The 27,368-nt window shown below is 35.9% G+C and overlaps 1 long non-coding RNA gene across 1 annotated transcript in view; it reads left to right on the plus strand.

Annotated features, from left to right (window-relative positions):
• Positions 1-27,368, plus strand: part of LOC117660807 (uncharacterized) — a 48,787-nt gene that overhangs the window by 15,503 nt on the left and 5,916 nt on the right. Inside the window, exons 3-4 of the long non-coding RNA XR_004589809.2 lie at positions 25,474-25,603; positions 26,645-26,823. This is a non-coding gene — a long non-coding RNA (uncharacterized LOC117660807). The remainder of the gene's footprint in view (positions 1-25,473; positions 25,604-26,644; positions 26,824-27,368) is intronic.

Genomic DNA, 27,368 nt, shown 5'->3' on the forward strand with positions numbered 1-27,368 from the left:
TGCGATTATCACCTGCTCTTTGAGCAGGAATCGTGAGTCCAGGAGAACTCCCAGATTACACACAGGGTCTGTTTGGGGTAGTGCCACCCCATCCAAGACCAAAGATGGCAATTCTCCCTGAGCCAATGAACCCCAAACCCAGAGCCACTCGGTCTTGCCAGAGTTTAGTTCAACCCATTGCTTCCCATCCAATCCCTAACAGCCTCCAGGCACTGAAAGAGGGAGGACGCTTGGGAAATTTGTCCTGGGAAGAGAGGCAAAAATTATGTTCATAGAGTTTCCCCCAAACATATTTTCTTAATATTCTTAATGCAATATTAAAGCAGTATATTCACTATCACTAGGCTGAGGGCGTCCAGTGGGATATTTTGCCATTTCTTTAAAACAAATCCAGTAATTCCTAATTAATAAGAATCAACTATGTCCATGGCATTTGTAGTCAATGTATAATCTAAAGTGCTAAATGGAAGTATCTGTAAAAATGATAATGTCTAGCACAGACATTTATTTTGAAGACTGGATGCCTTAGAACTAACAACACTTCATCTAAAATTAAATAGGACTGCGAGTTTCATTGATAGAGATGAATAGTACTGAGTAGTAATGAAAATCTCACCCACAAATCTGTAGGGGATAGGATATAAAGGACAGAACTCTTCTTAAACAGGAACTCATCTGTTCAGATTCCATTATATATGAATATAATGAAATTGGGTACATCTGAGCTATATGCTGCTTTTAAACTAACCAACATTTGTTTTAGCCTTCTCTGAATGAGTGCTCAAACTACATGGTAAAATTATATGGATGATAATTTAGAGAGAAAGCTTATTGTGGCCAAAAACTGACTCAACAAAAGCATCAAATCACTATGAAAATGTGTATGCTAATATTCCCTCTTTCTCTTATTTCTGTCTTTATTCTAACTTTTATTCATTTCACCATTATATTAAAAGATGTTCCCTTTGTATTACAATACTATCCTTCATTATTTCATTGTTCAATATTTAAATATATAATTCTAATAACAATCACAATATTATTTAAACATACAAATTAATTCTATTCATATTCTTTGCAATCGTCCAATCAATATGATTCCACTATTAATACACCTGTTTATATTAAAATATGTTCTTTCATCATTTTATTACTCATTATTTCACTTTATTATTCCACTGCAAATCATATTACTTAAACATACACAATAATACCATTATTCAATCTCTAATTTCCCTCTTTTTAATACTTAGTTCTTATTCATATTTCCCATATTTCCCTCTTCAAATCTATTTATATTAAAACACTATCCTTCATTGTTTCATTATTCAATGTTTCAATATACTATTCTAATGCTGATCACAATATTATTTAAACATACAAAATAACTCTATTCATATTCTTTGCTTTCATCCAATCTATATGGTTCTAGTATTAATACACATGCTTAGATTAAAATATGTTCTTTTCATTATTTAGTTGCTCAGTGTTTACCAATCATAATGTTATTTAAGCCTACTTAATAATACCATCATTCAGTCTCTAATTTTCCCATTTTATTATTACTTTTGTTTTATCATATAAAGATATATGTACAAATAATCCCTCAATCTCTTACAGAACACATGCCTATCTCTGTTCTAATTTCTCCTCATGCCACCATTATAAAAAAGAGCCTTGGTAGTACAGTGGTCTAAGGCACCCTGTTATTAAGCTGGTTATTAAGACCAGCTGCCTGCAATTACTGCAGGTTCGAATCCTGCCAAGGCTCAAGGTTGACTCAGCGTTCCATCCTTTCTAAGGTAGGTAAATTGAGGACCCAGTTGTGGAGGCAATAAGCTGACTTTGTATAAATATACAAAAGGATGAAGACTATTGCTGAGCACATTGTAAGCCGCCCTGAGTCTCCGGAGAAGGGCGGCATATAAATCAAATTAAAAAAAAAAAAAGGAATAAAAAGATTTTTCTTTCTTCTTTTTCCTATCCGCCTTCTATCCATCATCTCTTGCCTGCATCAATATTCTTATTCTTCTTTTAACTTGCCTCCCATATTCTTCTCTTAAATCTTTATCTCTTTCTGTATCTGTGACTACATCCTGCCTAGTCAATCTAAGTGTTTCTCCCATCCCTACCCTCTTCCACTGTCTAGCTTTGAAATTATCAGCCTGGACCGCTGCCTCCCTTCCCAAAGTATCTTCCTGCTCCTCCCATTCTCTTTTTCAGATCTCTTAGAATGTTTTCCCCCTGGTTTGATTCATCAAACATTATTACCGTATATACTCGAGTATAAGCCGAGTTTTTCAGCACATTTTTCATGCTGAAAAAAGCCCCCCCTTCAGCTTATACTCGAGTGAGGAAAAAATGCCTTTTTTCCTCCAACCCATTCTGGCTTCCAGGGGCTGCAGGGAGGCTTGGGGGGGGGGTGTTGCCTAGCATTCCCCCCATGAGGAATGGGTGCCTACCAAGACTCCTTGCAGTCCCTTGGAATCAAAAACGGGCTGCGGGGGGGGGGGGGGGGGGCTTCAAGGGAGAAAGTAACAAAGAAATCCTCACTGTTTAGGGAGATCCCCGCGTGCACTGAGCTTGAGTTGAGAGCTTTTTGTAGTAGGCTGGCTGCTAGCTATCCTTACTCAGGCTAAGCTAATCAATAGTGGGGCTCTAAGAATGCCAGATGAGAAGGAGAAAGGGAGGGAGAAAGAAAGAGAGAGGGTGGAGAGGAAGGGAAAGGTAAACTCTTTTACTCACACTTCATCCTCACTGTTTGGGGATCCCCACGTACACTGAGCTTGAGTTGAGAGCTTATTGTAACTGCCTCACTAGCTATCCTTGCTCAGGCTAAGCTACAAAACGTTTCAAAACGTCTGGCTTTTCTTCCTCCTATCAAAGACCTTCTGGGGTTCTTCACAGAAAGGGAGAAAGGAGAAAGGGAGGGAGAAAGAAAGAGAGAGAAAGAGAGAGAGAGAGAGAGAGAGAGAGAGAGAAAGAAAGAAAGAGAAAAAAAAAGAAAAAGGAAGGGAGAGTGAGAATGCAGGTATCTCTTAACAGAGGCTTGAACTTGCCTGAAATTAAGCCCTATATCACTTAACCCAATGTATCAGATTAAATTGTTATTGAATTATTTTAAAGGTTTTAAAGGTTGTACTCTTAAAGTTATTGTTGATACCATATTGTTTTTGTTGACCCTCTTTTCCACTTACAGAGCTAGTTTACTGTTTTTCTTTGAAATAAATATTCAAAAACATTTAACCTACTGATGCCTCAATTAATGTAATTTTATTGGTATCTATTTTTATTTTGAAATTTACTAGTAGCTGCTGCATTTCCCACCCTAGGCTTATACTTGAGTCAATAAGTTTTCCCAGTTTTTTGTGGTAAAATTAAGTGCCTCAGCTTATATTCGGGTAGGCTTATACTCGAGTATATACGGTATTTTTATTGATGACACCTTGTTATCTTCTTTTCATTGATTCATCAATTCTGTTTTTCCCTCTATTCCTTCTGCTAGTTCTTTCCTTTCCTGGGCATCTTGATCATTACTCATTGTCCTTTGTATAATATTTTCCAATTTTTGATCTATGCCATCCATTAATTCCATAATCACCGTATGTTCTTACTGTATAATATCCTTTATGCTTTAAAACATCCAGTCCATCTCATTCAAAGTTCCACTCATTTCATCCTTATGTTGCATCTTATCTTGTTTTAATAAATTCCACTTTTGGCCAATAGCCCAAGAACCATTTGTTCAAACCTGACGTTACTCTTCAAAGTATACACTAATCACAGTTCTTTATGTTCCATAAGAAGTTGGTCAGTTCCATTTACATAGTCCAGAGAGTTATCCAAGCCTCTTTAAGTCACCTTTATAGATTCAGTCATATAACATTCAGGGGTCACTTTAATTAACTGTCTTCCTTGTTCTCACATTTAAATCTCCATTGGTCAAAGGGTAAATATATATAGTTCAATCAATATTTTCACAGTCCTTTAAATGGGTATTCCCAGGCTTGTATATTTTCCTTTCATCAGCAGGTGGCACTCTCAGGTTAATTTTCAATATTGTTACCAGAAATCTGGTTTTAATTATTTTAAATTGTAATTCAATTATAGAAACAGTGTTAATTTTTTAAATCCATAATTCCAGCATTTTAAATTGTCTTCCCAATGTTATGTCTTCCCAAATTGAGAGTCCAATTTCCTGCATTTTTAAAGATTTTTTTTTCTCTCTTTAATCCTTTCCTTGCAGTCTGGTAGTTTTCTCAAAGTGTTTGATTGCCGCTTTAACAGATAGTACTGAGTAAATCCTAGATTTCTCTTTTGAGGTTAACTTTTGGGTTAAAAAAAAAATCCTCTCACCCAGTTCCACACTGTTCACCAAAGTCCACTCCAGCTCAAAGTTTAGATGGTTGTCGGCTGTCCCAGCTTCGTAGCAGTCATCTTAGGCTGTCTCTTCTCATCATGGCAAGAGGGAAAGTAAGCCCCGGGTCAGGCAGGAGAGCTGTGACTCTCCAAGACCTTGCAGGGCATCCCTCTTTGCTTCATGGTCCCTCCAAGGTGGCTTTAGCTTCTTTTGGAGCCCACCAATGGGGAGAACTCAGCATGGGAGTGCAGAGACCTGCTCTCCATGTCTGATCTTGCAACGACGTCAGGCAGAAGTCCAAAAAAAGAATGCTATTATTGTCTCCCCTTAGTATTCTCCGGTTCTTTAACAATTCTTTATAAGTTCCAAGCCTCTCCACATCTTCTTCAGTACTCTCTGCATTCTTTCCAATTCCTCAGAATCCTCCTTGTATTGTGATGACCACAATATGTATATAGGTATGTATATAGTGGAACTATCTCTTCCTATCTTCTTTTAATGACCCCATAATCCTTTGCGGGGTGGAATCTAAGCAACTGAATGGACCTGAGTGTTTACTGGCCGGATGCCCTTCCTGTTGCCAATGCAGAATTTTATTCAGCAGATAAATTCTCATTGTGGTCAGAGAGAGAAATATCTGCCTCTACCTAGGATCAAATTCACAACCTCCTGATTTTGAGGTGAGAGCTCCACCTCTAGGCCACTGCACCACTGTGGAACTACCTCTTCTTATGATCTCAACATTATCTCTGTTGATTGCATTTGGGCAGCGGCAACCTTTTTTAGTTCCTCTTCACTTATTCACCTTATTCACATGATGAAATTATTAATGGAAAACATGCAGTGCTCTCTTTTTTGGCACCTGTTAAGCTGAACAAATCACAGCTTCTTGAATTATTCAAATATATTAAAAAAGGCTATTTTCATATTCAGTTAATTGAATGAAACAACTGGGCAGTTTTATATGTCTCCAGCAGTGTTAACCCCAGATGAGAATTCTCTGCTAGAAATTCAGTGCGAATAATGGCTGAGAAATAGCTGGTATAATCTGTTAGTTCACAGGTGATTGTATTTTGGATAGAGAGTGAGGGCAATTATAAAATTGAAGGTAATGACCATTAAAGAGCTCCACTGATTACTGAGCTCAATAATTTATAGATTAAGGATTACATCTGGTAAACACAAGCATGAAATACAACAGCCCTGAAAGACTAATGGTCATTCAGTATAAACTGTAAATGATTTTCAGATTAACCTGTACTGTAGACACTTGCTGGAATAATTTTCTTCAAACTAGATTAATGAAACCGTACAGCCTTTTTACAATATAGCCATCACTTGTGAAAAAAGAATCTCCCAATTATATTTTTTAAAGAATCATATTTTTGGAAAGGGTCATTTAGGCTATGCAGCCCAAATTAAAGCATCACAGACACAGGAGTACAAAAGAGCAATTTCAGAAGCATAAAACATTAATCGAAGAAAATATGTGTAGCTGAGGGTTGAATTGTGGAGGTCTCGGTGCTCTCTGAGCTTGTTTGTTGGCTTACAGATCTTTCATTACCCAACTAGGTTATGCCATCAGCACTAGTGAATGTGGCTTTGCTCACTGTTTATACACAGTAGTTTACCTTGCCAGTATTGGTGGGGTATGGTTTTGTCCTTGGTAGCTCTTGACTATGATATTGTTTTTTGCTTATTTGTTTATTTTGTCGATCTCTGCTTACCTGGGTATTGGTTGCTGAAAGTGATGTATTCTGGTATCTTTGTTTCCTTTCAGGTATGATTGTGGATGTTTTTCTCTTGATGTGTTTGGCTAGGTTGGATGTGTTGTACAGTACTATTATCATGGATTCTTTTCCTAATTCCAGATCTATGAATAAAAAAGTGTTGTGACATTGACTGAAAATATAATTTCCTCCTCTTCCTCTTTCTCTTCCTCCTCCTCCTCCTATTTACTAGAGGCATTGTATTAGGGAGTTGATGGAATATTTGCTCCTCTCTTTTTGTAACTTTTTTGGCTATGTTGTCTGTTTAATACAATTGAGCAAAGAGATATGTTGGGCTTGTCTATTTTTGGGCATCCATTGAAGATAGGCCTACTGCTTTTTAGTTGCCACTGTTCTTCTTTTGTGATTTGATCTTTTTTTTTTTGTGTGTGTGTGTGTGTGTTAGGTTGTTGATCGAGTGTCTAGTTTCTGTACTGAACTGGTGTTGTATAAAGGTTCCCCTTGCACATATGTGCTAGTCGTTCCCAACTCTAGGGGGCGGTGCTCATCTCCTTTTCAAAGCTGAAGAGTCAGCACTTTCTGAAGATGTCTCTGTGGTCATGTGGCTAGCATGACTAAATGCCAAAGGTGCACAGAACGCTGTTATCTTCCCACCAAATGTGGTCCCTATTTTTCTACTTGATTTTTTATGTGCTTTCGAACTGCTATGTTGGCAGGAAGCTGGAACAAGTAACTGGAGCTAACCCCATTACACAGCACTAGGGATTCAAACTGCTGAACTGCCAACCTTTCGATCGACAAGCTCAATATCTTAGCCACTGAGCCATCATGTCCGTATGTATAGGGGCGTTGTATAGGGATGTAGTAATTCTGTGGCTTTTTCTATGTATTGTGTTCTGTCTGTGATAACTGTAACTTATGTTCCTGGAAATGCTAGAGTGTGACTCAATTAGCCACATAACTGGAACACCTGAGTGGATGCTTTTAGTAAACTGAGCAAGTAGAGAAATGAATGAATCAATGGGCCCATCTCCTCTCACATTTCTGGGCCTGTAAATTTTTAGAGAAAAAGCATGAGCTGAATTGAGGCTTGAGGTAGTGGGGATGGGAAGCATTTCTGCTTGGCTGAAGTTACTTTTCCCAAATGAAGTCAGCCACCCCAGCTTTATTCCTTCAGGCTATGGGAAAAGAATAATGAATGTGCTAGAACTTACATAGATGACAAAGTGCTTGAAAAAAGAATAAATTCTTCTTTTCTTTTGTATGCACATTGAATCAGTAACAACCACATAATCATAAGAGCTTTCTCCTTCAACTTTCCTCCAACTCTCCTTCAACTTTTTCTTTATTCCTGCATAGAATTAGCAAGCACAAAATAACTAGATGTTGTGTATTCTTCAGTCCTCTAGATATACATAATAGTCAAAGCAAACAAAAGGACTTCAGTTATATAGTCAGGAAACATCTTGAGTTCTAGCTTTTGGATTGGCAATGGCACAAGAAAACTTCAAAGAAAACTATGGACTTTCTATGAACTAATAAGTGGTTTTTTTTATTCCAGTCTGTATAGAAATTTTTAGACATTATACAATAAGCAGCATTACCATAGGCCACTATAATTGGAATGTCATTATGTGATATCCAAAGAGATAAAGTAGGTTTCTGCAAATCTTTTGCTGAGATGCTCTTCATATAAACTAAGGGCTTACTTGACTGGAGAGTCAGATCTTCAGGGCAGAAGAAGCACAACAAAACTTTGATTTGCTGACAATAGTTTGACTTCTCATCAGGTTCTCATCAGATGATTTGTGCAGCCTTATAAAATAGTACGATAAGATAACGTAGCTGTTGCAATATTTTTAGGATCAGACTCAATAATAATAGTAAGAGTTAAAGGTTTAAATATACTTCCTTTTATTTACAATAGGCATTCTATATTCACTGAATATTCACAGATAGAAGCAAGCAAAAGGGTGAAGGTGGCTCCTTATATATACAGTGGGTGGAGCTATATGAGGGAGTGGTGAAATATGAATACATTAAGAATAGAAGGATAAGTTAACCCCTGATATCCCATTCATATACTATTTACACATTATAGAATAAGGCATTTACATCTGACAAATCCCCCTCTAAATGCCGATTCGTTATACAACACCAATTACATTCAGATTCAGGACAATACAAGACATACAATTTAGAAGTTAAATATTTGTGCTGTTTAGAAGGTAAAGGCTTTGTCAATATGTCAGCTAATTGTTCTGAAGTATCACAATGCACTGCTTTAATAAATCCATCCTGAGATAATTGTCTCACATGTTTAAATTTTATATCTATATGCCTGGACCTTTGTCCAATGGCATCGGATCTAGATATTTCAATGGCTGCTTTATTGTCTTCATGCATAACAAAAGGCAAAGCAGGTTTTTTCCAAACATCTGAAATTAAATCATTAAACCATACAAGGTTATTTGCAGCTTTGGATAAACAAACATATTCCGCTTCTGTCGTTGAAGTGGCTACTAGTTCTTGTTTACCAGTGTACCAGTAAACTGGACAGTCATTTAAGAAAAAAATATAACCAGATGTACTTTTTCTGCATGATGTGTCACCAGCCCAGTCCGCATCTGCGTAACATGCAAGCTTTGGTTCTTTATTATCACTAGGTTCTAATACTAAGCAAAAATCTAGTGTACATTTCAGATATCTTAAAATCCTTTTAACAGCTTCCCAGTGATACATTGTTGGTTTGCTGACGTGTCTGGATAATAAATTGAGTGGTAAGGCGATATCTGGTCTAGTCCAATTAGATATATAAAGAAGTGAACCTATGATTGATCTATAAAATGTGTTATCTTTGAATTCAGGAGAAGATTCATCAGTATTTCTAAGAAAATCAGTTTGCATAGGAGTATCACAAGGTTTGGCATTGTTTAAATTGCATTTATTTAAAAGTTCTATAATCTTATCTCTCTGAGTAAGTTTGAATCCTTTTCTAGTCTTATTAATTTGGACACCAAGATATTTGTTCACTTTACCTAGAGATTTCAACGAGAAATTACAAAAGTTTCTCTTCTCTCTTTGTGTTTTCCTATATACAAAATGTCATCTACATAAATCAACACAAATTCAGTGTAATCATCACCCTTTTTGACAAAGAAACAGTTATCAGCAGTGGTAGCATTGAAATCCATGGTCTTAAGTACTTTTACTAAACAATCATACCATCTTTTACCTGATTGTTTTAATCCGTATAAACTTTTGTTTAACAGCCAAATTTCATTTTTGTTGGTGTACTGACTGTGAGGTGCTCTTACATATATTTCCTTATCTAGTTTCGCGTGTAGATACGCAGTCTGTATGTCATATTGAAATACATCAAGGTTGAGTGCTGATGCTACCACTAGAGCTGTTTTGACACTCTCAGTTCTTACTGTGGGGGAATACGTTTCAGTATAGTCCTCCGGATATTTCTGTGCATAACCTTGTGCAACTAATCTAGCTTTGTATAGAGTATTGCCTCCTTCTAAGTTCTTAATTTTATATATCCACCTGGTACCAATAATTGTTTTATCTTTAGGTGCAATTGCAGGTGTAAATACATTTAATCCTTGTAAACTTTCCATCTCTTTCTTCATAGCAAGTTCTCATTTTTCTTTTTCTTCATGAGGAAGTTTTAACACTTCCTCATATGTATTAGGTGTTATCGGTTCACCATCCATATGCATTATGTAATCTCTGTATTTATTTGGTGTTTGATTTCTGTTGTTCCTAATGGCTCTTTCAGGTTTGCTATTGTTATCATGCAAATATCTTGCTTCCTTTTTTGTTAGTGTGTCTGTCTTTATTTTGTGTTGGCTATTTGTCCAAGTTTTGGTTTTGCTTTTATATTTGTTGATATTTTGTTTTTCTATGGTCCCTTCCTCATGAGATTTTGTATCTTTGCATTTATTTGGAAATATTTCATTAAGATGTAATTTAGACCAGTTGGCCTGTTCATGGAACACAGCTGTTCTGAAAACTATAAATTTGTTATTATTATCAATGAATCTGTACCCTTTGGTGCCAGTTTCATATCCCATAAATCTGAGTCTTCTGGATACGTTTTCTCCCTTCCTTCTCAACTGTTTAGGTATGCGTACGTCTGCAGTGACTCCAAATATGTGCATGTGTGCTAATTTTGGTTTCCTATTATACATTACTTCATATGGTGTCTTATTTACAATACTGGACCAGGTTCTATTTTGTGTGTAATTTGAATAATGTAAGGCTTCTGACCAAAATTGTTTGCTTAAGCCAGCATCCTCCAATGTTCACCTAATCATGGTTTGTAAAGTGGAATTTTTCCTCTCTACAATCCCGTTCTGGAACGCAGAAAATGGACTGGACGTGTAATGTAGCATTCCTCTATCTTTTAACCATTGGGAGAATTCTTTGGACATGAATTCACATCCCCTATCTGTCATAATTTGTTTTATTCTGATATTGTGTTGTGTTTCTATGCGTTTGTAAAATTCCTTAAATTTTTGAAAGGTTTCATCTTTGTGTTTTAATGTGTAAACAAACCCATAGCGGCTATAATCGTCTACTATTGTCAGGAAGTAACGTTTTCTATAAGTGATTGATGGAGTTAATGGGCCAACTAGGTCCATGTGTACTAAGTCAAAAATTTTGTTAGTTGTTCTAGTAGATTTTCTTGGCCTGGGACTAGTTTTTAGTTTTGTAGATTTACATACTGAGCATTCCAAATAGTTTTCACAATTTTTTATTTTGACACCTTCTGCGTGTTCAATCATTTTTTGCACTACAGGAAAACTGGCATGTCCTAACTTCCTATGTAAGATGTGAGCACACTCATCATGAATTGGCTTACCTATTTTTGGTTTTTTTTCTTTGTGTGCATCTGCATGATCATGAGATATTTTACATTCATCATTGTCACTGTTGCTAATATTTTCATCATCTGCTTCAATACAATCTTCTATATTTGAATCAATGTTATGCAACCATTCTTCCTTTGTTATCAGATAAGGTAGGCCTCCTTTAATCATCACAGTGCCTACATTTATTTTATTCTTCTCCAAAGTCGCTTTTCCCTTTGAGAAAACTATATTAATGTCAGAGTCTCTACTTAGTTTTATGGCACTTAGTATGTTATGAGGTATTTCAGGTATTAATAATACCCCCTCTATTTTTCCTAGACCAGGCAAGGTTACGTTCCCTCTGCCTAATACTTGAACCTTTTCTTGGTTAGCTACCTTTATTACAAATTTATCTTCTGTAAATGAAGACAATATATTTTTGTTATTAGTGGTGTGATTAGTTGCTCCAGAATCAATAAGCCAATTGTTGTTCTCATTTTGTTGTATTTTAGCGTTGTCTTGTTTATTTAGTCCATTCAGTGAACCAGATTTTCTATCCTTTGAATTTTCTCTGCCCCCTCTATTTTCTCTGTAATTTGGTGGGCTTCTATATCTATGTCTATCTATGGAAGACTGTCTATAATTGTATTTGTTCCTATATTCTGACCTATGTCTTTCCTTTGAAATTTTGGGACAATCTCTTCTATTGTGTTCCCTGGATCCACAATTGTGACATTTAAGTGTTTCATTATATTTGTCTTGGAAAGCTACTTTCCTAAAAGGTTTGTGCTCTGTGTGATTGCTAGTACGATTTTTTCTTGAATTGTCTTCTGCTATCAATTTGTTGGATAGACTTTCTATGGATAAATATCCTAGATTGATAGTGTCTAAATGTGACATAAAACTATCCCATGATGAATCAAGTGAATTGATAATAACACTTTTCATTGTTTGGTCTGAAATCACCTCCCCCCTCAAATGCAGTTCAGCTCTTATTTTGTTTAAAGATATCAAATGCTCACTTATAGAAACTCCTGGTTTCACCCTAGATGAAAAGAAATCCTTAGACATTCTTGTGGTGGTGGCTACACTGTCACTGTGAAACAAATTAAACATGCATTGAATAATTTCTGAAACAGTTAGGTTTGGTTTGATGCTATGATACATTGCAGGAGACACACTAGATATTATTAAGAAAAATGCCCTATGGTGTAAACAATCTATTTTTAAAGTCCAAGGTCTTTTTGGGGGACTAGTGATAAAAAATAGTAAATTTTCTTTCATAAATATAACCTGGAGCTGTTGATACCATTCTTGCAAATTAATGCCATCAACCCTTAGTTTTGGGAAGTCGCTGGGTAAGTTTCCCATATTATTTTGTCCATTACTTACAACCTGAGGTAGTCCGTGGTCTCGCAAGTGTAGAAAATTGCAAAACGGCATGGGGATGCTCGCAACGAGTCTGCGCGGTTCTCTCGCCAGTTCATGTCTTCCCGGACCGTCTGCATAGTTTCGCGCATGCGCGTTGTTCATTTCTTCTTCGGCGTCGTCGTGGAAGGTTCTCTCCATTGCGGCTCGTTCGCTCCGCTCCTCTTCAGACGAGTCGGTCTCTGGTTCGGCCTTGGGAGTTCTGACGACGGCGGCTGCTCTTCTTTTTCTTTTGTGGGCGTTGGCACTTGCTTCGGTCTGTGGTGTAGGACGGAATCGACAAGGCTCTCTGGGTTCGGGCGTCGTCGCTCTCGAAGTCAGGATGGGAGCGGGCAGGTCTTGAGGTGTCGGCTTGCTCGCTCGCTTCTTCGGTGGCTCTTTGGTAATTTTTAGTTTTGGCCCAAATGCAGCAAAAAGCGTTTTCATTGCTGACTTTACTTGGGATCTTGTTGGGTCATCTTCACTTTCTGTTTCTGACTCTTCCGATGAGTTTGAATCCTCTTTTTCTTTTTCGTTGTCTGATAACGTTTTTCGCGCCAGAAATTTTGAACTGAGCATTTTGATTGGCTCTGCTTCGCTCATCTCGGAGGTCTGTTGAAACCAAGATGGCTGCCATTCAAAATTTCGCGCTGGAGCACATTTTTTCTTCTTCGTAATGACTTTCTCTGCAGTCGTATTACTCACTATTTTTGTGTCTTTAGATTTCTCATTAGTGATGTTTTTCTCTCTCGCTGCTCCGCTGTTCTTTAGCATTTCTTGGAGGTTCGCGATGAGGCTTTCATCATTCTTCTGGCTTTTTAATAGTTTTAATATCTCTGACCTGAGTTCATTATTCTCTATTTCGATTTCTTCCTGGTCATCATTTTCATCTCTTATTTCTTCGTCTTCAGTGATGTATTCTTCGGATTCTCTCGAAATTGCGTTTGTGGATTCGTTGATTATTTCTTGTTCTGTTTCTATTTCTTTGCTGTAGGCCCTGGTGTTGGGCCTATCTTTCTTAGACATTTTTAAGTTTTTATTGAGTCAATTAACCATCCTCTGCTACCAGCTTGTTGCAATATTTTTAGGATCAGACTCAATAATAATAGTAAGAGTTAAAGGTTTAAATATACTTCCTTTTATTTACAATAGGCATTCTATATTCACTGAATATTCACAGATAGAAGCAAGCAAAAGGGTGAAGGTGGCTCCTTATATATACAGTGGGTGGAGCTATATGAGGGAGTGGTGAAATATGAATACATTAAGAATAGAAGGATAAGTTAACCCCTGATATCCCATTCATATACTATTTACACATTATAGAATAAGGCATTTACATCTGACAGTAGCATTTAATGATAGAAAGTTAAGAATTTCACAACCAAGAAAACAGATCACTGGGTAATTTCATGCCTAGATTATTATAAGGCATTTGACATGGGTATCCTTTAGATTTAGTTTAACGTTTCCTTCCTTTACTCTGAACACTTTCACACAATGGCACATTTTCATTCTTTTTGGATCTCAGTTCTAAACAACTGTTAAGAAAAGAATATTTTCCTTTAGTTTCATTTTTCTATTTTTGTTTAGTCCATAGAATCCCCAAAATGTTGCTAAATATTTCATTTTTGAAACAAGATCATGCTAAGAATTTACCAAATATATTGTTTATAGATACATAAAATTCATATTCCCTTCAAGAAATTATGATTGAGTCTCAAGAAATGATCGTGTCTGCAAATAAGAGAAATATAGCGATGACCAAAAATAAAGCCTTATGTTTACAAAAGCATTTTAATAACTGTCTTTACAAGTGTCAAAGAATTTTTTGAAAAAAAAACCCTCAAATACAAAGACAATATTAGTAGAAAATGCCAGGTTTCACCAAATAAATAAAAGTTCTGTGACAAAATATATTGTCCTTCTCCAGAAGTCTACTTGGCTTCATTCGCTTCCTGTTTTGCTGGCATTAACACTGACTTCCATTATGAGATTGCTCTTGAACGCATCATTCAAGCTAAATTTTCTCCCAAATCACTCACCATAATTAATAAAGCAGGCAACATGCAGAATGAGTGTAATTTGCTAATTATAAAATGTTCTGTATAATTAGATTACGTTCACTGATTTTTAATCAGATATCTTTCATGTCTGAAATCAATGTTTTTCTTTTCTGCCAAAAGCAATAAGGTAATGAAGGTAAATATAGCCCTAAATGTGCCCTGATCAAGGGAAGTGGTTTAAGCATTACTCAGAATATAACAGTACTGCTGCTGGATCAGACCAAGGTCCAGTTAGCATGAATACATTCTACTGTCATGCCATTTTCCCTCTATAGTTGGTTTTTGGAGGCAGACTGCCCTCTATCTGGATGTCAGCTCAAATGTTCAAGTCTTTGATAGACCTCTCTTCAATGCATTTATTAAATTCTCCTTTAAAGTCCTGTTAGCTGGCACCACATGTCTTGGGGCAAAGAATTCCATAGGTTAATTCTGCAATATTTCTATTCAGATTCTTTTTTCACTCAGCATCATTGAATGATCTCTGCTCTTAGAGTTCTAAGAGAAGAAAAAGCATTCTTTCTGCTTTTTTATTGCTGTTGTTGTTGTTTGTTACTTTATATACGTAGTCAGTTCAGGTCATTCTACCTCCCTACCCTTCAGCAGCCATTTTTCTAACTAAAGAGTCCCAAATATTCTAGGTATTTTTCCCATAGGAAAATGTTTAAGCATCCTGCTTAATTGTACAGTTCTGGAGGTCTTTTGTACCTTTCACAGGTTACTATAGATATATAGATATATAGATATTTCAAATGTGGAAATATATAGTGACTATATAGTTCTGGCCATCCACATTTGAAAAGAAAAAATAATGTATTGCATATGTAGACATATTATAGATGTATATAGTATTATTACAGTGTTGACAGTTTTCTGTCCCTTTTGTAACAATTTGTAGCATAAAATCAGCCTTTTGTCACAACTGCCACAAGTGAGTCAAGCCTTTCACCAAGCTATCTGTTATGACTTCCAGCTCTCATTCCTGATTAGTTACAGAACAACTCAGATCTTCATATGGGAAGTTAGAACGTCTTCCCTCAATATGAATCACTTTTTATACTTAAACCAAACCCATATTTGCTATTTGCTGACAGTTTACCTAGTTTAAAGACAATTGTAATGGAGCTTTTCACAATTACTTTTGCGTCTCAGTTCTGGACGGTTCGTTGCTTATCCTTAAGTTGTCTCAAAACAAGCTTTTGAAGGAATATATTTCTTTCTTTTTTTTCTTCATGGAGGAAATTATTCAATTTTTCCATGTTTTTATTTTATTTTTTTAACCTATAAATTTATTTAAAAACTAAGTCTGCTAACGTTACTTAGAAACTCTTTGATGAGAAACTTTGTCAAAGGCTTTTTGAAAATCCACACATACAGTGTGGAGAAAATTCACCTCTATTTGCTCTCCTGATAACATTATCAAAGGTTAATCAAAGGTGGAATGGCAATCTTAAGATCTCACTTTCTCACTTACTTTCTCATACTTTTAGGTTCTTATTTCCCCTCAGAATTTTGACTCCAGTTTCAACAGAATAAAAGTTCTTCTACTTGTAAAGGGAGGGGGCTGAGATGATGATTATTATTTTGCTACATTCTAAAATGAGCTTTTCTCCTTCAAAAAATATTGATTCAAATGTCTGAGCTGGGAGCTTGTTGTTTGGCAGGCAGGATGCAAGCGTAAGGGTTTGTAGCCTGCCACTTCAGAGTATTTGTATTGTTTTCTTATTTTCTGTTTGCTTTACTTGGAAGATAACAAACTGTTCATGACAGTTATGGTTCTGAACAGCAGCATCTATAGCAAACCAAAATGAAGGCACACGCATGATGATATAATAATACAAATAGGCGATGGTGACATATTTGTGTCACGACTCCAGTACATAAGTCACAACATTTGTGCTATTATGTCATCACACACATTTTGTCATTTTGCCCTTTGCCAATATCATCCTCATATAAGCATGAGGAATCTAGACTAAATGTCTCAAAAAGTGTCAGTTGTTATACATAAAAACACTTTGAGTGTTGATTTATTCTGATGCCCAATTTGCCATGGACGTTTTTAATGTTTACAGCATGCATTTGTTGTATAACTGTAATTCCCCCTCCCCCCCCAGAACAAACTCAGAGCTTTAGGGATAAAGTAAAAATCAAAAATACACTATTATTATAGCTGAGATTTTTGCCACAAAATCTTACTCTCTGTAACCAGAGGTTCAAAACTGACACCAATGAAAGAAAAAAGCATTCCAAATCATTCTCCACTTAATAATAATAATAAAAAAAATCTACCAATTAGGTCTGAAAAATGAGTAATCATAATTTTGATCTATCCACTTTTTCCAAGTGTAGCATTTAGATCTCCAAACCTAACTTCATATGACTTTAAATTTTATTTCTAAATTATCCACTGACACTTCACACTACTGTTCTGAACATGATATTCCAGAGGCCTTCATTAGTTTGAGCAAGTTACCATGGAAACTGCAGCGTAGTTCATATTAGTATGTTCTATACAAGTGTTTATCCTTCAGAGTTTCTTTTCTTTTTTTCATGAATACAACAGTCCCCTACAAGCCATAGAATAATAAAATAATTTTATTGTATACCTTTGTAGCTATGGGGTTCAAATATATAACCTCAGGCAGACATCAGATTGTGATATCAATTATCTTTTGTTCACGAAGAGAGTGGCCTACGGTCTTTATCTCATCCAGTACAACTATTCTTAAATAGGAATGTCTTCTTCATTTTCTCCCTTGGATTTGTCACATATAGCCATAGCCAAATTTTTCCCAGCTACAATTACAATTTGCAGATAGTTAAGGGTACTGAGCACGGGTCAACTTAGTCAGAATTCATTTATTTTATCTTGTTATCTTTTATCTGTTTTTACATTCTTTTTGTGAATTTCAGAGCTTCTCTCCTTTAGACTAAGGAAATAGTCTTAATATTAAAATTCAGAATGTTTATTGAAATATTTTAGTACTGTAGTCTTACAATATTAGCAACCCTAACTTTCAGGGTTAGCTTTTACCTCTTAAAAAATTTAGTGACATTATTGGAACCGCTGTAGTTTTCCTTGTTTGTATTTTAAGATGGCTAATACTGAAATAAAAGTTGCAACTGTCTTGAATTTGCGCTGTGCGGTGCTTTGGAATTAATTCCAAAAATGTGTTTCAAAGTACAAGGCACTATCATAGCATTTACTAGCACAAGGCAACAACTTATTACCTACTGCTTTTCTACCAGCAGTCATATCTTTTCCTGGAATAATGTAGCAGTTGCAGAGAGCAGCCATACATTTTTTTGAAAAAGATGTTTCTGCTTTTAAACAGTTGGAGACAGGTAGCATGCTTGTTGCTCCCTCCTAGCATTTTTTTTAATTATTACAAAATGCTAGATAGATCAGGTATGGATTAGTCAATATTTGGTTCACATCATATGAAATGTTAATATCTTCTTATAGGAAGAGGATCTAGAAGAGCCATTAAATGAAGTAGGAGTCTACTTTTGCTTTTATGAATCTATTTTACATCTTCCATTATTTTACATTTTAATTTTTAAATCTTCACACTGTACTCTGATAGATGTCTAAAAAAACAGGTCTTTTTTAAAAAATTTATTAACTAACCATACCTTGTTCAGGTAACACAATCTACTAGCCCTGATGGCACAGTGGTTAAAATGCAGTATTACAGGTTAATTCTGCCCACAGCCTGGAGTTCAATCCTGATGGATTGGTATCCTTCTGAGGTTGGTAAAATGAGGACTCAGATTGTTGAGGGCAATATACTGACACTGTAAATCTCTCAGAGAATGCTGTAAGGTACTAGGTAGCTGTATATAAATCTACTGTAAGTGTTAGTGCTATATTTATGGTATACACTGAGCCTGCCCAACAGGACGGCCTAAAATGTTATTATTTTGTTATTCTGTTTCCCACACTGCAAATATTGAATTATGTGAATAAGTATCATACTTTCTTTTCAGATGGCAGTCTGAAAATGGTTCTAAAAGGAAGAATTGTTTGATATGGAAATGAATGACACGTGACATTTTGGTGCAGCTAGATTGCTTTAGGATCAGTCAGCATAACAGAATAACCAAGTTGGAAGGGATCTTGGAAGTCCAACCCTCTGCTCAAGCAAGAATCAAAATCTAGGCAGCATGTTAGATACATAAAAGGGAAAAACAAATGTACATATACACAATATTGTCCCACCCTGTTCTTTGATTGCTCCATCAGGTTAATGTTTGAACTGGCAGTTTATTCACTGTATAAGAAATTTTATATAATACATCTCTCTTCTTTTCATTTCGGAATGTTACAGCATTCTGATGTAACATGAGAACATGAAGTAACATTCATCACACATAATGACCCTGAAATATAAACCCAAATACCCTATGGACAGAAATAGGAATGCACCATAGCCATATATTGCCTTCTCTATAGCTATTGTCATTCCCAATCCATGTATTTGTAGATTGTGGGGGAGTGAAACAGTACTTGAGTCTATCAAATAATCTAACCACCATGTAGCAGCTGCTTTACATGACTGAACTTTGATATTCAATGGATATCAAATTATGCATTTGATTAGAACAAATAATGCTAACAATTATAAAGAAGACATACAGGGATTTTTTTTGTCAAAGTGCCTTAATACTTTAAAGGAAATTGTTCCTTTCAAATATTAAACTGGTTTTTAAAATGGCAGGATATTTCACATAAGGTCTCTTCTAAACCTTTAATATATTACAGGTATTATCAGTTACAGCTTTTACAATTGGTGAAGCTATCTCTTAAAAAGAAAGAAAAAATGTGTAAAGTGGTTGCAAGCAATTGAAGAAATTGAAACAACTATTATGTCACTGAAAATTAAGTACTTTCTCTCTTTTTGAAAAGCGTATTCTGTTAAAAAGATCAGTTATGTGATAATGGACAAGAAAGTTTGAATTACTCTCCATAGCTAACACTTATCTTCAATTTTAAACTAACATTTGATTGTCATAATTGCCAGAGCTACATGTAAATTTCTTTGGCATTAGGAAAGTTGGAGGGGTGCTATGAATTTTCATTGGTATGCAAGACAATCAATCCTCCCTGTTTTCACTGATGACACCAATTTTTCTCTATGCTATAAAAATTGAGAATATTGCAAGCTATTTTAAAGCAGTTCTGTTAGCCAGTGTGACTTTTCTGTCAGCATTTCAAATGTGAAAGTGCTTTTTGTTTTTGACTGAATACTCTTCTCATCAGGGTTCAGTCATTTGAACAACCCTCAGCAACATTGTCTTGAGAAAAAACAAAGATTAAATGGAGTGAATGTATGTTTTTCCCTCTGGTTGATTGGTTGGTTAAATCTATTGTATAAATTGCTTGGAAAAGGTAACATCCTTCATGGAACAAATCAAAAGTTGGTCTAGTTCATCATACTACAGTGAAAGTGCACAGGCAGGTCATAAGGTAATCTGCTTCTCCCATTGTTAATGCAGGCAAAGTATGAGTTAGAATTTCCTGTCAACTACTATTGCTGAAAATTAGTTCTATTGTTAGCACTTGGAAAGTAACATTCAGTGGGAAGTTAGAATATTCTTTATTGGCCTGGACACACCAGGAATTTGACTCCAGTACATAAACTCTTAGTGTACATACAAATAACAAAGTTATGAAATCATAAATCATAACATACAAACAATAAGTGTTAAATTGTAAGATATCAATAGGAGAAGATAGTAGGAAAGATGAGAAAGATGAGAAGATGAGAAAAATTAGAAGATAATAGCACTACATGGGTAAATATCTGTAAGCATAAGACAGTACTATGGAATTAGATGTTTAACAGAGTGATGACATACCCTACATCATTTACTGGGAAACCCTGCAGTGTATAGTGAAAAGTTGCTTCCACTGTAATAGAATAGCACCATAAAAAATAATACATATGTATATCACCATCATCCTCATTTTTTTCTGCTATGAGAGGGGGAAAAAAACCTTAGCTATTTAAGTGCTCTTTAAGCACTCAGACATCAAATAGGGAAAACTGTTCAGATTAATACTATGGTATTTTTTGTACTTTTTTATACAAACTATTGAATTTGTTAGATACGTAGAGTTGGTAGAGACTATTTATGTCATGAAGTCCAACCTCTTTTTCATTGCAGGAAATATTTCAAGATAATATTCTTATGCTCTGTCTTCCAACAGCAACTTTCATCATTAAAGTGGGGTGTGTGTGTGTTGCTTTTGGGATGTGGCTAGATTTCTTTTTCCTTTTCTGTGGAGAAATTCAGATGAACTATTGCTCAGTTTCTCTGATTTCAAATTTAGTTTAGTATCTAAAAATGCTGGTGGCATGGCTCTGATACATACATGATGCTTATTGACTATGACTGAGTCATTTGTGGAAGTTGAAGGATATATGTCAGACTAGTCCATCAGAAGTATCATGTGGAATGTGACAGCCAAATCTGGGGTGAATGTTAACTGAAGTGAGATTTTGAGAGCAACTGAGCAAAAAGAGTAGGGGCTTAAAATGGGATCAGGATGGGCAGAGAGATTTATGGCATGTCTTTGGAGGAGAAAGGGTTTTGTGCAGTCCAAGTTACTTTGTAACATTTGTAGAAGAATCATATCAAAATAATGATTAGATATTAGATATTTTTAATAATGTCAAATTGATGATACGGTGCAATTTGCTTGATTCAAGAAACAAGATCTGAACAGGAAATGAACTCTAATCTGTACAGGGCACACTGCTATCTGCAGAAGTGCTGCAAAACCACGTTGAAGCTATTTATAGGGTCATCAGATTAGAATGGGAATATTTCTTATTTCCAACTGCCTAATGCCAAAGTCAACAAGATGTTCAAGAAATGTAACGAGCAGCACTGAGTATTGAAAAAGATTTCCAAGTAAAAGTAACATTCACCAAATAGACACAAAATCTTAAAAAATTCTTTGGTGCCATTGTTTCTGAAAATAACAACAAAACAAAGAATTGTTTGTTTTCTTTCAATCCAAAATAATCACTCTCAGAAATTCAGGATCTTTCATGAAAATTTAAAAAGCACACAAAGTCAAGCCACATTGAAGGCAGTAGATACCACACTGTGAAGATGATGAGCTCAAAACCCTTTTCAACTCAGAACCGTGTGGTGGTGACATCATCATTTTTGCTTGTCTCCTATTTTAAACAAGTGAGATGAATACAGACAAAGAGTTGACAAGGCTTTCTCTTTTTTATTGACATCGAGCCCTGACACATGTTCTTGCAAATGAAACTTCCACCACATGAACTTAATCAGACCATCTAAGAAACTGCCTAGAAAATTGTCATAGTATTCTTGTCTGCATATTGCAATGTCAACAGCTAGCATAAAAGACAGATGGACCTGCAGCAGTACATTTAAAAACAATAATGCATCCTGAAATCCTACTGTTCCACATAGTGATAGAAATAGCTGCCTGGTTTACTTTTTTTTCCTCCAGTGTAAAAACTATGCACAGTATTATTTTTTTGGGTTTATTGAATGTTAGTTGTAACCTTTCATCCTTCACTAAAACCAGTTTTTCCCCCCCTACAGTAACCTTTCAGAAATATTTTCTGAATACAAAGGATTTGGGTTTGGCTAGTCTAGAGAAAAGATGGGCTGGGGGAACACGATAGTAGTATTCCAGTATTTGGGAAGTTGCCACAAAGAGGAGGGGGTCAACTTATTTTCCAATGCAGCAGGGTCAGGAAAAGAAACAAGGGATGAAAACTAATCAAGGAGAGGAGCAATCTGGAATTAAGGAGAAACTTCCTAACTGTGAGGACAATTAACCAGTGGAACAGCTTGTCATCAGAAGTTGTGGGTGCTTCATCACTGCAGGTTTTTAAGAAGAGTCTGGACAGACACTTGTCTGAAATGGTCTAGGATCTCCTGCTTGAGCAAGGGGTTGGACTAGAAGACCTCCAAGGTCCCTTCCAGCTCTATTCTGGTTGATGATATAATGATGCCTGCACTGGGAATGAATGGGGCAGACACTGGGAACAGGAGTTTAGGGAATCCTTCTCTGTCATAGTCTTTAATATTTGTCTCCAATGATGCAAACAAATCTTACTGAGATTCACTCCATTTATCCACCTTAGCAAGTTTCATATAGCTTTCTCTCTCACAAACATCTTCTTCATTCATTATGATATAGCTTTATTTTACCCACCATCTGGCTTACCTTTTTATTTCTTGGTACAGCCACAAATTGATAATTAAACTAGTAAGCATCTTCAGAGTGAACTGAAAAACTGATTAGCAGGATGGATACACACATGTAGAAACTGGCAATTTGCCTGATACAAGCAGTGATCCATTACATTTGGTCTGAATCTCACATTATTAATTTGGCAGCTCTGCACAGCCTAAGACACCAAACATACTCTTTTATTGAAAGTAGGACACTAACCTGAATCAATGACACAAAACATATGCCATTGTTTCATTTTAATACTGGCTATTTTTCCTACCTTATTGTGCTTATTTTTATCTAATTTGCTTTATATGCATAGTACCGTTCTTGAAGTGGGATGCCATTTTTCAGAAAGATGAATGTTTGTATGTATTGTGTGTATCTGTATCTCTGTGTGGTGCATGTGCGTATATGCTACAGACCTAGCTGGTTTGATGATGATAATGAAAGTAACAAAGATAACTTCTGAGGAAAATTATGCAAAATTGTGAATGATTCTGATGACAGAGCATAAAAAAAGTCTTTATAAAATCACAATGAAAAAAAGTAGATGTTTGAGTACATGGTTAATAATATATCAATTTATTCATACATTTCCTTCCTTCATTTCTATGCATTCTGTCATTCTTGCCATATTTTATCTTTCATTCTTCCTTTTAATTGGTTATATTGTAATTGTCTTAGTTTATTTTTGAGTTACTCAGAATTATTCAGGCTGGGCAGTATATAAATTTAACAAATAAATAAATTCATTCTTTCAATCCATGGGCTGAGGAAGAATGAATGTAGGTAAGATGGAGAAATTAAGAACAACTGGTGGATCATTGAAATCAGCTTTTGTTCATGCCTAGTGACATTGTGATATTGTTTGCACTTACATAACAGGCAAAGCTTATTTCACAACAGGACACATGAAGCAGGAGTTTCCCAAAAATTTTATTGCCTGGATGTAAGTAGATATACTGTTTTAGGTAATTAATCCTGAGTTTTCAGACTTGTATCATTGATTGATTGGCTGACTGACTGACTGACTGATTTATGGTTATAATATACAGATTGTCTATCTCCAAATAATTCTGGGCAGTTTATAATATTAGAAGCAGGCAACAATGAAATAGGAATACAGATCATATGACTCCAAATGAAAACAACATACAAACTAGTAAAAAAAAATTCTACAGGGACTCAGCAACCATCCTTCCCCAGTCCTAAGAAAATAATCAACTCTTTTGAAGTTTTACTAGATGGGAAGCAAATGGATCTCTGGGAGGATACTGTTCCCACCAGGACACAGAAAGCCTACTTCCTAGGTCCTGACAGATGATAATGTTCAGTTACAGGACACAGAGTGGAAAAAAACCTTGTGGTGGCCAACATGAACTCTTGCTTCCCTTTGTTTTCTCCACTGAGACTGAAGAACACAAGACCACATCTGGCTTCCAATTATAAAAAGAAAATGCTGAGAGAATCAGAGTGTACATGTGTAGGTGTGTTTCAAGGAAGAATTGTGCCATGTCAGAGAGCAGGAAGGAAGAATTTGCAGCCAGGGGAACAGCCATCAATTCAAAAGACAAGCTGATGTTAAAGGAGGAACAAGTTTAGAATTCACCAGCAGTAGACAGAGTGAACAGGGAAGCAGAGCAGAGCAGCTTCAGTAGTCCAGCGGCAAAGCTGAGAAGTTACAGTCAGCCAGCAGCTGGAAAATCATCTTCCTTTTCTTTCCTTGGCACAGACAGAAAGCTTCAGCAACAAGTTAGAATAGCAATAGCACTTAGATTTATATACCACTTCACAGCACTTTACAGCCCTCTCTAAGCCGTTTACAGAGTCAGCATATTGTGGCCCCCAACACTCTGGCTCCTCATTTTACCAACTTTGGAAGGATGGAAGGCTGAGTCGAATCAAACTCCTGGAGTGAGCAGTGAGTTAGCCTGCAATACTGCATTCTAACCACTGCGCCACCACAATTCTTCTTTAGAAGCTGACAGCAACAGAAGCCAAGTTGAAGGTGACTAAACAGTGGCTGAAGACTTCGGTGTAAGTTCAGACCACAAAAGAGAATAGAATTGTATAGCTTGTTTAATAATGAGATACAAACAGTTAAGTCTAGATGTTAAGGCATCAGACTAGAAAGCAGGAAACTAGACCCGCTTTAAGCATGATCTAAATCTCACATAGTTGTAGTGGGGAAAATAGGAGTAAAGAGGAGAATTAGGTCATTTTGTCACCCCAAGTTATTTATAGAAAATAATAAAAGTGGGACATAAGTAAATAAATAAAATAAACATAATTGTTAGCATTATTAAGGATAATACAGAATAGGCTTAGTAATATTGTGAGTGGTACATTAGAAGTTAGAACAATAAGCAAGTTTGTTAAATTTTATATAATAAAAGGCTCCCTGGAACTCAAGGATGATAAAAAAATATATCCCTGTGTTGTTGGTCTGTACCATTTCCTAAAAGAATCTCCCCCCTTCTCACCCACTCTACCCAACCTTTCAGGAGCTTACAGATAGTAATACCTTGAATCTGACTGAGTAGTGTTAGCAAATGATTGATTAGAATCTTGAAATATGCGATTTTTTAAAAATGGTGAAGATCACTTCAACACAATTTACCTCATTTATTTTTAGCATATTGTGAACACGTAAATTGGAAATATTCTTTCCCTGTTTGTTTCATTCAAAATCTGAATAATGCTAGCATGTCAACAACAAGTGGGTGGGAATGTTGATATAGCTGATTAGATCCAATTCTTGCCTGTATAACCTTCTTGACAACATATTAATGTCTTTCTAACATTTTTCTAGATAATTTCAAATGACTGATGCTGTTTGAAAACTGTGAAGCATAAGCACAAACATGAAACATGAAACTTATATACAAGTGTATTCTCCTTCTAAAAACAACAATTCCTAGAAGAGACATGAAACTTAATTGGTAATGAATGATACAGTTGAATTAGTTTAACTAAATATTTAGTAGGTAGGCACAGCAGTGTAAATTAATTGTATTGATGGCACCAGTTTTAATGCTGTAGAATGTTACTGTCAGCTGTGAAGAATCAGTACCACGTGTTAAGTTCCAGTTAAGAAGATTTATTACTCATGCCTATACACAACAGTCAGCACTAAATTGGCATTAGATAAAGCTCAATGGAAATCAAGGGGGTGGGGGGAATGGATTTGGACTGCTGGTGGAAACATAATGACTCTGAACTGATTCCTCTCTTGACTCCATTCCCAGGCTCTACCTCTTCTTCTGCAACTACATTTCTGCTGTTTTGACATTGTGGGTCTATATACAGAATTACTGCGATTACATTGCAAAAATAATCAAGTCATTTTTGTCTAGATTACAGTCTTTTACCTTTGCTTATATCTGTTACCTAAGCAGAGAGCCAAATCAATTTTTGAGGGGAGGGGGCAGGGGGCTCCTGATAATTCAAAGGAATACAACTTTTGAGCCATATGTAAATTTGCCAGAGAAGACTCCTGTGAGTCCCTTGGACTGCAAAGCAATCAAACTGCTCAGTTCTAGGGGGGATCAACCCTGACTGCTCTTTAGAAGGCCAGATCCTGAAGATGAAACTAAAATACTTTGGCTACTTAATGAGAAGGAAGGACTCACTGGAGAAGAGCCTAATGCTGGGAATGATTGATGGCAAAAGAAGAAGGGGATGGCAGAGAATGAGATGGTTGGATGGAGTCACTGAAGCAATCAGCGTGAGCTTAAATGGTCTCCGGGGGATGGTAGAGGACAGGAAGGCCTGGAGGAACATTGTCCATGGGGTCACAGTGGGTCAGACACAACTTCGCAACTAACAACAACAACAACAAAGAGTTGAATTTAGAGCTCAAAAAGTTAAGTTAGAAAACAGAGAAGAGTATTTATAGTGCAATGTTGATATTTTCAAGAAATGTCTTCCTTTGGCTAGTAAGTAATATTGTCTATGTATTAATCTATTATTCTCCATTTCAGAAGTGATCTCAATTGAGGCTTATCTCCTGAGACGTTTGAATATGAGGTTGGACTTGAAGAATCTAATCAGTATTAGCACTGCAACAAATTTTTCTGTTATCCCTTGATGGGAAAGATACGAACACCTCAGATTCATGTTATTCTGCTGTAGAGAGGATTCCCACTTGTTGGTTGATTGGGTTGGTTGATTTATTAATGAAAATATATGAACTAAATATATTCCATTGTTAAATTAGGAAGCAGGGTATTATCTGATATACAGCAAAGATAAAATTCCATTGAGATAATAAAAAAAGATAGCATACAATGGTACTTGCGATAGCTCTGGAAAAATATGTAAAATATTCTCAAAGCATTGTTATCTGGAAAATTGAATTATTTATATGTGATGCAGTTATCCCAACTCTATTGACTTTAAATTCTGTCCTGTATCAATAATTTTGTTTTATTTATTGCTATGATTTATAGTATTGATGATTATATTCTAATTTGGAATGCAATTTTTATTGTTATAGCCTCTGCTTTTAAACATATGTATCTTTATTCCTATGGAAACACTGTACAAAGCCTTTAAAAGGTTTACATGTTCCTTAGAATTTTAACTGTTAAATCAAAGATCTTGGAGCCAAAAGTAAACACAGTAGACAGCAATATATATACTGCAAAGCTTGTACATACAGTACATTAAACACTTTGGTCACACATGTCATCATTCTTGCTTCTT

The sequence above is a fragment of the Pantherophis guttatus genome, chromosome 1, assembly GCF_059756535.1.
Source record: "Pantherophis guttatus breed Tessera chromosome 1, ASM5975653v1, whole genome shotgun sequence".
Classification (NCBI taxonomy): Eukaryota; Metazoa; Chordata; class Lepidosauria; order Squamata; family Colubridae; genus Pantherophis; species Pantherophis guttatus.